General features: G+C 45.6%; 1 protein-coding gene across 2 annotated transcripts in view; it reads right to left on the bottom strand.

Annotated features, from left to right (window-relative positions):
* The window catches only part of PGCKA1 (PDCD10 and GCKIII kinases associated 1), a 101,101-nt gene extending 91,005 nt beyond the window's left edge, over positions 1-10,096 (bottom strand). The window contains exon 1 of one of the 2 annotated variants that reach the window (XM_051830713.3): positions 9,950-10,096. The gene's annotated coding sequence lies outside the window, so the exon portion shown is untranslated. The remainder of the gene's footprint in view (positions 1-9,949) is intronic. The other variant, XM_089327090.1, reaches the window with a different exon arrangement.
* Positions 10,097-13,846: the final 3,750 nt, after the last annotated feature.

Below are 13,846 nucleotides of genomic sequence, written 5' to 3'. Positions count from 1 at the left end.
CAGTGCCTCCTAGTGCTTGTTTCTAGCTCATAGGATTCTAACTGCTTAAATTAGACCCTTAGGTGAGCTCAAGGCTTCTTCAAGTAGAGTGTCACAATTGCTTAAACTTTCCATGAAAGATACAGTTGGAGAAACTAAAAGAATAGAAGGAAGGACTTCATTAGCCTTACAGAACAGGATGTACAGGTGTTTTCATTGTTGCTTACTAATCAACTTTGGAATGTGAGGCTGAAAGGAACCTCCAAGTGTTGAGGCAGTGAGGAAGGAGACCTATTGTCCTCACCTCTCTATATTGAAAGCATCAACATCCACAAAATTCGCTTCCTAAGTAGGAAACACCAGATGACAGTACGTGACCTCCAAGGTCCTATGTGGTCTAGCTTCTATTTCTCCTGGGCTTCTGCGTGGTCAGCATACTTCCTGGAACTTACCCCATCTCAAGCAGTCTGAGCATGCTGTCTGCTCTCCTGCCCCTGCTACTCCCTCTGCCCAGTGAGATGCCACTCAGCTTTCGGACCTCAGCTGCACACCCCATCCTTGGGGAAGTTGTTCTTGCCTGCTGGTGCCCAGTACTTTCTTCCCTGTAGTCCACGCTGGCCCATGTGGCCATGTGTTGTCATGGTAACAGGACTGGCACCTCTATCCTGATGAGTCTGTGGCCAGGCCTGTTTTGTTCATCTTTTTATCCCCACCACTTGGCACAGGGCTTGGCCTCCACAGACACTTGTTCAGTAAAAGGCCACTGAGGTTGCATTCTATATAGTGTTAATAGAAAGAGAAGAAAGGAGGTTTTCTAGCACTGTGTCCACTGACTAACATGGGCCATCCACAGCGAGAACAGCTTACAATGAGACTTCTGTAGCAAGCAGACCAAACTCACAAAATGAAGGATGTGGAATATATCAAAACCAAAAGGGAGGCTTCTCTTTTAAGTGCAGTAAATACCAATTTAGTTATTTTGAAAATCCTTTGTGGAAATGAGGACCAAGAAAAGGTCCCCATCCTTAGCTCCTGTCTAAGTTCTGTGGTTTTCCTGTCTGAACAGGAACACAATGATCATCTCAGCACCTAAGTGAGCTCTGCTTTGTTAAAGAATTCCACAGGGACTCTGTTTCCTGTACGTTTTTGGCACCTTTCCTACCTCACACTAATAAAAACACAAAATCATTACTACTCGAAGTTCTCTACATGCTTTGGGTAGGGTTATATTTAGGAAGATTAAAAACTATCCCTGGGCATATACTTAAGCAGACAGTTTCATAACAAGGAAATATATCTAGTTGGAAATTCAGGGGAAATCCCACGTGCTCAAGCTTGAGCATTCCTGTTACTTCAGGTGGTTTTTATCAGGGTAAAGATGAGGTGAGCTATGAGGAGTCGTGCGTAGCTGGAGCCTCACCCTGCCTTCTTTCCTTCCAGCCTGCATATCAGGATACTGCCCTGCTCAAAATCGTCTCATTGTGACATTCAAGAAAACCACAGGTCACATAGGCTGAGAACCGGAATTCTTAAACCTTTACGTGCAAACTCTGCTAAGGAGACAGAAGTCAGGGGAAGGAGTTAGCTTTCTAGCTGGACAGATAAGGAAACTGAAATCCAAGGAGATTAGGTGAAGTTCCTGAAATCCCCCAACCTATGCGTGGGCCAGGTTCAAACCTGATGCAAGCCCAGCCCTCATTCCAGTCGCTTTTGGGACAGCCAGGCGTGAGTCCGAGTGGGCCCCATCTTTGACTACAGGATGCAGCGAGGAAAGAAAATATAGCCTTGCTCCAGTTTCTTCTCAAAGGACGCATATAAAGGAAATCAATGGTGTGCACCTACTGACACGAGAAGGAAGATTTAATGGGAACAAGCTTGCATATGATGCTGTCACTTGTGTCTCAACTGGGTGACTCTGATGGTTTCTGACTTATGGGCATGGGCGTACATGTCTGCCTGGTCACACCTGCCATTAGGTATGCCATTATGCGCCTGCAACAAATTCTAGAGTTTTGCTGTGTTTGCTCATTTGCTTTATGTTCGTTTGGTTACCTCGTAAAGGACAACTGACTGTCAACAGCTGCAATTCCAGCAATTTTATTCTCTAAAGCTACTTTGTTTGGCTTTTTTTCCCACTTCCTCTTGTATTTTTTTTTCTTTTGACTACAAAAAGGTAATGCTTTTTTGCCCCATTAAATCCTTGAATTTAGCCTGCTCTACATCAGTGAGCTGTGACTTCTCTACCTCCCTTTGTTTTCATGCTCACCTCCCCGCAGCCACAAGCTTAGCTGTGTGTTTCAGAACCAAATACTGGCCTTGTTTCCTTGGAGAATGAAAGCAAGGCATCAACCAGAGGGCTGAACACGTCTCACAGCAGAGGGACCTGGGGGGGCGTCCACTCCTAGAATACTTGGCTTCCTTCACCAAAACCAAAGCCTAGCAAGGATCACAAAACTTGTCCTGTCAAGTTTCAAAGACAATATAAATTGTATTCTGTAAGCCAAATCTTGACTGTCTAGCCAACTACCTGTTTTATAATTCTCTTTAGAAACAACTATAGCACTCAATGGACTTTGTTTCATACCAGCTGGCTAGCAAACCAGGATTCAAACCCATGTCACCTTGACTTTGGCATATGAGCTCAATCATCATTCCCACACTGTTTGTCATTAGTTGTGAAACACCATGGGGAGTTTAGTCAAAGACTGTAGAACTGGGGACTGCAGACCTGCGTCCTAGCCTAGGGTTGTCCTCAACAGATGTGCAGGCAATCCTTGAAGATTCCTTCTTCTCTTCAGGCCTCATTTTTCTTATCCATAAAATCGGAGGGCGGAAGTTAAGGCTCCACTTGGGACACCTTGGGACAGAGTGCCTGGTCCAAGTCCTGGGTATTCTGCTTCTGATCTAGCTTCCTGCTAATAAACAACCTGGGCGGGAACAGATGATGGCTCAAGTACTTGGATCCCTGTCACCCATTTGGGAGACCTGGATTAAGTTCCAGGCTCCTGGTTTTAGTCTGGTCCAGTCCTGGTTGTTGTGGGTATTTGAGAAATGAGCCAGCAGACAGAAGATATCCCTCTCTCCTCGCCCACCCCATGTCTTCTTCCTATCACTCTTTCAAATAATTACTTCAAAATCACCAATATAAACTTTTAAGCATCTTGCTAAATTTGTTGTATGTAACAAACAAACCAAACCAAACCAACCCAAACCAAGACTGATAAGTTTGACAATCTCCTCTCAACACCAACCAGAAAACCTACAGAGTACTTTAGTGGGGACATAGCAGGTTGGGCTTGGAGTCAGTAGCCCTGGTCAAGTCTTGGCTAAATCACACCTCCAAGCCTTAGTGTTCTTAACTGTGAGAGGGTTATAATAACCCCACCTGTACAGATGTCTCAGGGTAGCTGGGCAGGTCTAACAGACTGAAGAACTTCTTCATTATAAACATTTGCTGCCAAAATTTTTTTCTATTTACACGGGCACAGAGATTTGGAATTTTCATGCGAACTGCTTCTTAGCAAAGTTGAAAAACTGCTGTAATTGACTCTGGCCTCATAATCAGCCCTTAAGGCATGCGGATCCGGCTGAAATGCCCATGAGAGTATTTCAGGCATGGAAAGCCAAGACACTCTGGGGGAAAAAAAAAAACCTAAATGAAAGATCTCCGTGAGTGAGATCCCAGTGGAAAGAATGGGTCATCACAGAAGGAGGTACCTTTCTCTGAAGGGAGGAGAGAACTTCCACTTTGACCATGGCCCTGTCTAAAAATGATCAGTCAGTGAACTCAGGGGGCTTCCATAGCCTTGGCAGCTCATGACAAGAGCCTAGGGTGATTACTGATGCCATAAACAAGAGTGTCAATTTGTTAAGTCCATAACAGGAGTCACTGCGCACTTACTCCTCATGTAGGATCTCTGTCCTTAATGTGCTGTACATTGAGATTTAATGCTGTAACTAGTACTCAAACAGTATTTTTCACTTTATGTTTCTGTGTGGGAGCAAACTGTTGAAATCTTTACTTAATGTATGCTAAACTGATCTTCTGCATATAAAGAGAATCAAAAATGAATCTTGATGTGAATGGAAGGGGAGAGGGAGTAGGAAAGGGGAGGGTTGCGGGTTGGAGGGACGTTATGGGGGGGAAGCCATTGTAATCAATATTCTGTACTTTGGAAATTTATATTCATTAAATAAAAGTTAAAAAAAAAACTGCTGTTATTGAAGGCATGGGACAACTGACTTCAAATACATGAACAAACAAAACTCCCAAACCACCACTTCTGAAAGACATCCTACTTTGCCAGTGGTGAAGAATGCAAAGATACCACCCCCACCTGAGGGTTGGGAAGCACCTTTCAGAACCTGGCAGTCCACAATCACCGTCACCTTCTCTCTTTCTTCCCTTTTATTCCATTGTGCCATCAAGTTCTGTAAGATGCGCTGAGAGCTGCCCTCCAGATGGGACCTATCTCCTCCATTTTCTCCATCTCCATCTGAGTCTGAGCTCACCTCACGGCACACACGGACGACAGCAAGAACTCACACTTGGGGAGGCTGCCACCAGTACGTGTCCTCTGCAGGCCACCCTCAATGCTACCTGTTGGTCCTCCCAGGAAACAGCCCTCATCAGGAACCATGGAGATTTCATCAGTCATACACTGCTTCCCTCCGAAGATGCACCCTTCCTCTAGTTCTGGAATCCTTCCACTTGTCCTTAGCCTTATGGCCCCATCCAGACTGTGGAACCACAGGCTCACAGCTGAGTAAACAGCGGTTGTCTAAACCATTATGTTATGAGGCGGTTATGTAGCAATGGATAACTGAATAAATAATTTCTCAATAAACACTGGCTATTATATTTTGGGAAAAGGGTACTCAATAGATAATAAATTGTCAAGTTATGCTTTTTAGTCAGTCACTATCAACGATTGATGACTGATCTGGAAATTAGTACTCAGAGTGTAGTCATAGTAGCTTTTCTAATAGGCAGCTGTATGACCTCAGACGTGTTGTTTAACTTCTTTGAGGCTCAGTTTCCTCTTCTGCAAGTTCAGGTCACGAGACAAAGGGACTTTCAGGGTTCTCTTTCAGATCTAAAGAAGCATCGAGGGTACATTTTTCCGAAATGCAGTCTTATTTCCTTGTTAACATACATTCCTGAACCCAATTTAATGTTTTCCTTACAGACTTTGGGTAGTCACAGACAAACTTCACTGTATTGTTTTTGCTGCCTAGGTAATTGGTTGTGACACTTTTTTTCAAATTTATTTATTTATTTGAGAGGCAGAGTTATAGACAGAGAGAGGTAGACAGAGAGCAAGAGAGGTCTTCCATCTGCTGGTTCACTCCCCAAGTGGCCACCATGGCTGGAACTGGGCTATTCGAAGCCAGGATCCAGGAGCTTCTTCCAGGGCTTGGGCCATCCTCCACTGCCTTCCCAGGCCTTAAGCAGAAAGCTGGATAGGAAGACGAGCAGCTGGGAGATGAATGAGTGCCCACATGGGATGGTGGTGCCACGGGCAGAGGCTTAGCCTACTGTGCCACAGGGCGGCCCCACGACTACTTGTAAGCTTATCACAATAATCCTACATTGAAGCTGTAAGATGGACCTCCTTGCTGTGGAACAGGAACTCCAGGAGCCATTCTCTTAGGAAGCAGGTATGAAATAATCTCATCTAAGTTCCAGTGGGAACTTAAGTACCTCTTAATAATGACTTGAAAGTACAGGTAGGCATCTTTTATTCTTTCTAGGCTGTAGTAAATATGCAGGATGGCTGAGGTTGCTAGCAATCTGACCACCAAATGGGAGGGCCATGGTTTTACAGGTATAAAGAATCAATATGCATTTATCACACATTAATGATCAAGATAAGTACTCAATTCAAAGTGGGGGGAGGATTAACACAGATTAAGAGAATTCAAGACTCTAGTGTGTACAGGTCCACTCTAGGTCTAACGAATAATTAAAAATATAAAACTGTATCCAAATACACACTACACTAAAAAGCTAGGTATGGGCAATAGGTGAACGATTGGGGTGAACTATCTGCTCTCACAGGCATATGCGCCTCTCACACACCACCAAATCTCCTAAAAACATAATTCAGTCTTCTGAGACATACAACAGGCCAGTTTTTGGTCAACTTTTGGTGGGGGAAAAGGCTGTTCTTTTGTCCACTTATGATGTTAACCAACCCAAGGTCAGGGTATTTTTACTTCCAAGAGTTAAGTTACAGCAGATAAGGTGCACACAATATGAAGTCAACAGTTTAACTGTATTTTCAAATGTGTATATTTAAGTCTACAGAAAGGCTGTTGATAATGCAAATAAAATTGGCTCATTCTTTACCAAAAACCTCTTTTCTGTGATGAAAAACTAACTGGGGCTCCAGAGTTATAATAGCCAGCAGGAAGAGCATTGCAGGGAAGCGTGGCTTATGTTTATCTACCTGGTAAAAATGTAGTTTGAAATGTCATGCAGATTAAGACAGACTCAGTCATCTAACCATTTCTTTTCCTTTTTTTTCTTTTTATTATTTTTTGCCAGGCAGAGTTAGACAGTGAGAGAGAAAGAGAGAGATAGACAGTGAGAGAGAGAGACAGAGAGAAAGGTCTTCCTTCCATTGGCTCACTCTCCTAATGGCCACTATGGCCAGCGCTGCGCCAATCTAAAGCCAGGAGCCGGATACTTCTTCCCAGTCCCCCATGTGGGTGCAGGGACCCAAGGACTTGGGCCATCCTCCGCTGTCCTCTTGGGCCACAGCAGAGAGCTGGACTGGAAGAGGAGCAACCGGGATAGAATCTGGCACCTCAACCGGGACTAGAACCTGAGGTACTGGCGCCGCAGGTGGAGGATTAGCCTAGTGAGCCGCGGCGCCAGTTTTTTTTTTTTTTTTTTTTTTTTTTTCAGATTTATTTACTTGAGAGATATAGTCACAGAGAGGCAGAGACAGAGAGAGAGGTCTTCCATCCGCTGGTTCACTCCCCAGATGGCTGTGATGGCCAGAGCTGAGCTGATCCAAAGCCAGGACTTCTTCTGGGTCTCCTATGCAGGTACAGGGGCCCAAGAACTTAGGCCATCTTGTACTGCTCTGCTAGGCCATAGCAGAGAGCTGGATCAGAAGAGCAGCTGGGACTAGAACTGGCACCATATGGGATGTCAACACTGCAGGTGGAGGTTTAGCCAGTATGCCACAGTGTAGTGGGTGCACCCCAAGGGATGTGAATATCTTAACTGCTAGGCCAAATGTTTGCCTCTCACATGGATTTTTGCAGCAGCTGCCTTTGGTTTTGTTTGCATCTTCCTCATTCCATTCTCATTGTGCGCAGAATGAACTGTCTAAAACAAAAATGTGCTCTGCTAAAATCCTTCAAAGGCCTTGTCTGAGACTGTAAGATCCCTGAAGACAGGGCCAATGTCCCCAGCACCTGGCACACTCCCTGTTGACTCTAGGTCTACATACCTTCTTCCCAAGGCCAGATGAGGGTTTAATTTTGGAGAGCCACTTGTACACTGAACAGAACAGAGTTCAGTGCTCACAGTATAGTCTGAGACACGTCTTATGTGAGCAATGGTCACTGTTGCCCAGGAGCGTCCCTTTCCAGCATGCCTGACAACACTGTTTTCAATGATCTGCTTCTCATCATGCACACTCATCAGTATGGTGTTTTAGGATAGGATCATCTTGCTTCTGAAGATCCCAGCCCTTGTTGGGCCATGACATTCAGCGGTGAAAACGGTGTGAGAAAATGAAAGATTTAATCTTCACTTTATCCTCTTAAGAAGCATTCAAGGCATAACCAGAGTAAGAAGGGTTTACAACTAGGGAGGCAGGATGACTCCAGGTAAGAGCAGGCATTAAGAAAAGCTACAACTGGGTGACCATTCTGACCCACAAATGGGTCTAGGATGAACCAATCAACTCTTCCCAGTTTTTCTTTTCTAGATACCTAGGAAGTCTATCTGGGACCAATCAAGTCCAGTGAGCAGAACAGAATGAGTGACAACTAACAGGAGGCGGGGGCTGGGTTTTTTTTTTTTTTTTGATACAATTTAACCAAGACCCCAAAAAGAGTTAGATTCAGGGTTACTGGAAAAGGTATGTAACTAGGGAATTTGAAACTCGGTCCAGGGAGTGGAAACCCAGCTACCGAGAGGCTAGTCCTTAAGAAGCTCAGTCAGTCCATGAGCTCCCGGGGCACCAGGGCAGAGCAGTTCTGAGAGCAAGGACTGCAGCACCCGCTCTGCCTTTGGCCTGGGACTAGATCCTGACCAGAGCTTGGCCAGGTTGGGTTTCCAGGCTGAGAGAGGCACCAGCTGGGAAATCACTCCATTTTTAGGAGGATGGAAAGTGCTCAGGTGATAGGCAAGTTGTTTTTTTTGTTTTAAATTTTGTAGTGTGAAAGCTCTTGGAAGCATGGTTAAAATCGGTCTTATCTATTCTAGAGACCACTCACTATCTCAGTCTTCAGGACCTGGCCCTGGGGCACGCGCCATGACTTGCTGAGCGAAGGGAGAGCAGGATCAGAGGAGGGACACACAGAAAGCAGAGAAGAGAGGTAAGCCACACACTCTGCCCTGCCTGCAGCATCTGTCCCTCTTCTCAGGGTCTAAAGCAGCTTGCTCTTAAGGAAATCTTCACATTGGAGAGAAAAGCGAGTCACCCAAGAACTTCACTGTTAGAGCTTCGAACGACTGTTTCAATGGCAGTGTTTTTACAGAAGGAACCAGAAAGCTGATCTCTAGGCACTGGTATTTAAGAGTCACAAGGCTGTAACACCTGGGTTGTCCTGTTAAATGAGCATTCACTGGAGGATTCAACGGAGGGGGAGCAGCCAGTAAGGAATGTATCATCTGTAAAAACAGGGCCCACTTTCATTGACTTTCTCATTCAGTTCTCTGCCCTGGCGATTACTCCTCACAGCAGCTTGGTTGCAACCACTGAGGACTCCCAGCAGCTAGGGTGAGAAGCACCATCAGGAATTCTCTCCCCCAGACAGTGACAAGGAAGAAAACAACCGCCATATATTTTTGAAAAATGATTTGAGCCACCTCATAGAAGACCTGACTTGCTCCAAAGTCACAGGATAAACACCTACTCTGTGATGGAAAACAAACCGTGCTAAGTCACACAGGAAGGGTTTTCTGTTTTCTTTTCAAGGTCCATTATGGTGCGAGAGGGGAAAAAAAATCGATTTCTTCCTCCCGTCACTGGAAAAATTCTTCAGTGGCCCTCTGTGCAAATCTCACCTCATCAGGGTTAGCAAGGTCAATCGACCTGGGAGATGCTTGCCTAATTACTAAATATTTAGTGACCGCCTAACTGCGCGCACCTGGCACGCTCTGCGCCGCTCAGCACAGCCTCCCTTCCCTCCAGCTCTGCCCCCGAGGGCGCCGGCACCTGGCGGTGTGAGCTGGGGAGGCAAATCCTGCGACCCAAGGACATTTCAAAGAAACTGCGGCGGTCACCTTCCATTTCCGTTTTATTCAAGACATTCAGATGCTTAAGGGGGGGGGGCGGTGTTGACGGACACAGAAACACGAGACAATGTCTCTCAGTTTTCCAGTTCAAGTTCTTATGCACCACCAAAGTTCATTAGTTGGGGGATTTAAAAGAAAAACAGTAAGAGTCCCCACACAACCAGCTAGAGCCAAGCCCCCCGAACGTCTAGCTCTTTGGTTTGGAGAATTTGTAAAAGTCTTCCTCTCCCGCGCCCCGATTCGCTTCTCTGACGGCGCCTTTGTTGAATGGCGCGACTTTGGTCCAACTCATCCAGTCAGAACCGCCTCTCCCCTTTTATGTGTTAGTCATGAATTATCACTACTGCAGAGCAAAGGGAAATGCAGAAGTAAGAGCGACCCGCGAGAGAAATCAGGGTCGTCGTGCCCCAAAGCCAAGTTCCGCGGCAGTCGCGCCCTTCTCCTCCCGCGGCGGGCACCACGCGCACGGCGTGGGACCGTCCCTACCTGGGGCCGGGCGGCGGCGGGGTCGCGGCGCCCATGGCTTCGCCGACCTCGGACAGCAGCGCGGGGAAACGCGGGCGGCTGAGGAGCGCCCGGAGCCCGCGGCGCTAGCCCGGGCCGCCCCGGCGCCGTCATTGGGCCCCCGCGTCACGTGGCCGGCCCGCGGGCGAGCCCCGGCGGCACGCGTAACCCTTTACCTGCGCGCCCCGCAGCGGGGCGTGCGGCGCTGGCTCTTCGGGGCGCACTGAGCACCGACCTCTGGGGCGCAGGCCGCCAAGGGCCCGCCGTGCTGGGAAACTGGTGGGGGACCTGCTTTTTCTGTCGTGCTGTAGGGAGAAGGCAGTGTCCGAGGATCGCGGCTTAAGTGGGGGAGAAAAATAAACGCATCGTCCGGCCAATGTGCGCCTCTTCCCTGTGCGCTTGCGTTTTTCCTACTTCCCCCTCGGCATTGATCTGAGCTGCTGGGACCCGCTGCGTGCCCTGTCGCCTGCCTTTAGGAGCCGGGGTTCAGGGAAACCGTGGTTCCCCATACATCCCTTCCCTTCTCTGTCTTTTGCTGGGGTGAAAGGACTTTGGTTGCAGCTCTCCATCCAACCTGCCGAGCTCCCCACCCGTAGTTACTGCCAGCCTTCAAGTATCCAGGCTGTCTGGAAAAATACCATCAGCGATTGGGACGACTTTTTCAACTGCGCTCCAAAACAAATTACTGGACTTGCCAGCGAGATGCGCTAATCCGCTGCGCCACCTAGCTTCCCTTCTTCTCCCTTTCCCCTCTGCTCATCCTGGGAGGGCTGGGAGAGCAGCACTCGGAGAGACCACAGCACCGGGAACCTTTGGAACGTGGACCCACTACCCTTTGGTTACACCAGCTACTTTCACACGGCTTGTGCCACATAAAATGGCAGATATGCGAGGGAAGTTATATATTATTTTATGCCGTTTTCTGATCTTAAAAAATCCTTTTGTTACCCTAAGTAATGCTTGTGTCCAATTTCTAGACAAGATTTTAATAATGTCTATGGGATATTGGTATCTTTATCAGTTAGGTTATTTTGTCCAAAAAAGATTTGTATTTGAGTTCTAAAGTGTGGTCTTACACTAGCAGAATTAGTGTCTTCTAAGGGAATTCGGTAAAAAAGAATATTCTTGGGCTCCATCCCAGATATACTGATTCAGAAATAGTGGGGGGGACAGGAAGGTTGAAAAATGTTTTAACAAGTGACACACATTCTAGTTTTGGAACCAGTGCTCTGAGCCTGCGTACGCAGGTGCCCAAGTTACCCTCATCTGTTAAAAGCTGGGATAAAGTCAGAGGTACTGTTGATATTTGTCAGTGTCAGACAGCCTGTCACATTGGTACACGGAAACCAAGCTTTCCACGTGTCTGTACAAAATGTAATGTGCATTTTGTACAAATCAGTTGGATGCCCAGCAGACACTCCAGGGTGGGGTGAAGCTCATAAAAAAACAGAAAACTCTGATGATGCATGCTGGAGTGAAAATACAATTAATTTTCAAAGAGTGTTCATGTTTATATTGGTATATAAGTTATTCCCAGATCATGGGTCTTAGAAGATAGGAAACCCAATTTATTTCAGTGGGGTTAAAAATCTAGTTTCAAATGTGTGAAATTGTTCTACAAAAAGAATAAAAATTAAGTTTATGGTAACAACTTACATTATATCCAAAGAGAATTCCACACCACGTTTAGACATTGTGATTAAGGGTTCCTGAAAGAGATAGCTTTTTGGATTCTTTCTCATATTCCTCCATGGGATCGGCAGCATAATTCCAGTTGTCTGCATGGATATCTTGCCCTTAAACTCTTTAGGTTAGAGTTTATTCATGGTTTCTGACACTTTGATCTTCTATTCATTTGACGTTTGTGACTCTACCATCTACCCAATTTCAACGGGAACTGGATTTGGGTTTTCCTTCTCCTTCATCTGCCTCCACCAGTAAGCCCTGAACATCCCTCCCCCACAGTGTCTCTCCTCTTACATTCTCATTGTTAATGTCCCAACATCAAGTTCAAATACTTTCTGCCTTCGATCACTGCAATAATGTGTAGTGGTCTTCCAGCTTCAGGTCTCTTCCGTGTCTAATCTGATAAAGTACTGCCTGAGCCATTCTAAAATGCCATTCCAACCAGGCCATTCCCTTCCCAAAACTCTTTTCATAGCTCCCTATTGACTTCTTAATGAAGCCCAAATTCCCAACATAGCATTATGTCATCTAAAATGTGCTTCAACTCTCCATTTCTGCTCATGTGGCTTCCTTTACCTGAAATGCCTTTCTGACATTGATGCCTGTTCCCACTTATTCTTCAACCTCTTACTCTTGTCCTTTTTGATGCCCACGTGGAATAAATTGGTCCTCAGCAGTGTATCCTCAGCTTCTGGCTTCTGCTTTTACTAACAGCCTTTTATCAATCTTCGAATTGGCTTAGTGTGTCTCCTTTAGATTGTAGGATTCTAGACAGAAGGAGTCACGTGTGACTGATCTTCAAATCACGCTAGTGTATAACAAAACACCTTGATGTACAATCATGCCTTACTTGTGTACTTGACCCTAGGATAGAAGGCATAGAAATAGTAAACTGCATATACATGAAATACTGTTATGCAAAAACGGATCAGCAATTTGTTTTTTAGTCTGAAGTGGAAAGGAGATTTTATCTTTATGCTATAGGGCATAAATTTCTGAGAAAGAATTCTCTGACATGAATTATTAGGTTTTCTATGGAGGTAAATCTTAAACACACACTCAGTCTCAGCCATATGAAGACAAGGGAGAGAAACCTGGCAGATGATTTACTCAAGTTTTCTTAACCTCCTGATTCTAAATTTCTCTCAGGATGACTGTTTCATGTCAGCTGGATACTAGGTATCATCTGGTTATTTCCTCCTGAAGCTCTCCAATGCTGCCCTACTTAAAGTGTGTGTGTATTTATTTTTGGTCTATGTGTGTGTTCCCAGGTCCAAGGTTAAAGGGGGGCGGCATTTGGGAAGAGTTTTCTTCATCCTGCTCTCTCACTAGAGATATTCATGAGTAGGACTGCTACTACCTGGCCATCATCCTCTCCTTTTGCACTCACAACCCCAGAGGGAAGCACAATGCCTTGCACTTGCAAAAAGCCTGTTTCCTGTTTTCCTATTAAGATTGAGATCCTAAAAGGCATGAGCTATTTTATTTACCTTTTTATTCCTGACAAAATGCATGACCAAATAAATATTTGTTGAATGAACCCATCAGCCATTCCTATATACCTGAAAAGCCTCAGAGTTTGCAGTAATCTCTAGTGATCTTCAAGAGACCCACCAGGTTTCATTTGCAAGGTGGAAAATGGCTTACAGGTCATTACTGGTGAGTACCTACTAGATACTGAATGTACTCTATATATTAATGTTTACATATAACACACTAATATATATGTATTAGTTTGAGAGGGAAAGAGGGTGAGAGAGATTTTCTATTGCTGATTCACTCTTCAAATGCCCACAACAGCCAGGGCTGGGCCAGGCCAAATCTGGGAGTTCAGGCCTCCCACATGGTGGTGGGGACAAATAACTTGAACCATTACCTTCTGCGTTTTAGGGTCTGCATTAGCAGGAAGCTGGAACTGGGAGAGGAGTCAGGACATCAACCCAGGCATTCTAATATGGGATACAAGTGCCTTGACTTGAATTTTAGGCAAACAAATCTCTAGGCCTAATACCTCCAGGCTCAACACCTATTCCTGAATTCCATATTTTGATGTGCTTTGAGAAGGCTAGCAAAAAAGACATTGATTATGCATGGAAGTCTTGTTTAGCCATTTTCCCCTAGTCCCGTCTCCAGGTTTCCATGTCTAGAAATCAAGAATACTAGCAGTATTCACCTAATAAGGCTGTTTTGAAG

This window comes from Oryctolagus cuniculus, chromosome 2, assembly GCF_051225735.1.
Source record: "Oryctolagus cuniculus isolate XC-2025 breed Fujian yellow rabbit chromosome 2, ASM5122573v1, whole genome shotgun sequence".
Taxonomy (NCBI): Eukaryota; Metazoa; Chordata; class Mammalia; order Lagomorpha; family Leporidae; genus Oryctolagus; species Oryctolagus cuniculus.
This window is presented reverse-complemented; position numbering and strand designations above follow the sequence as displayed.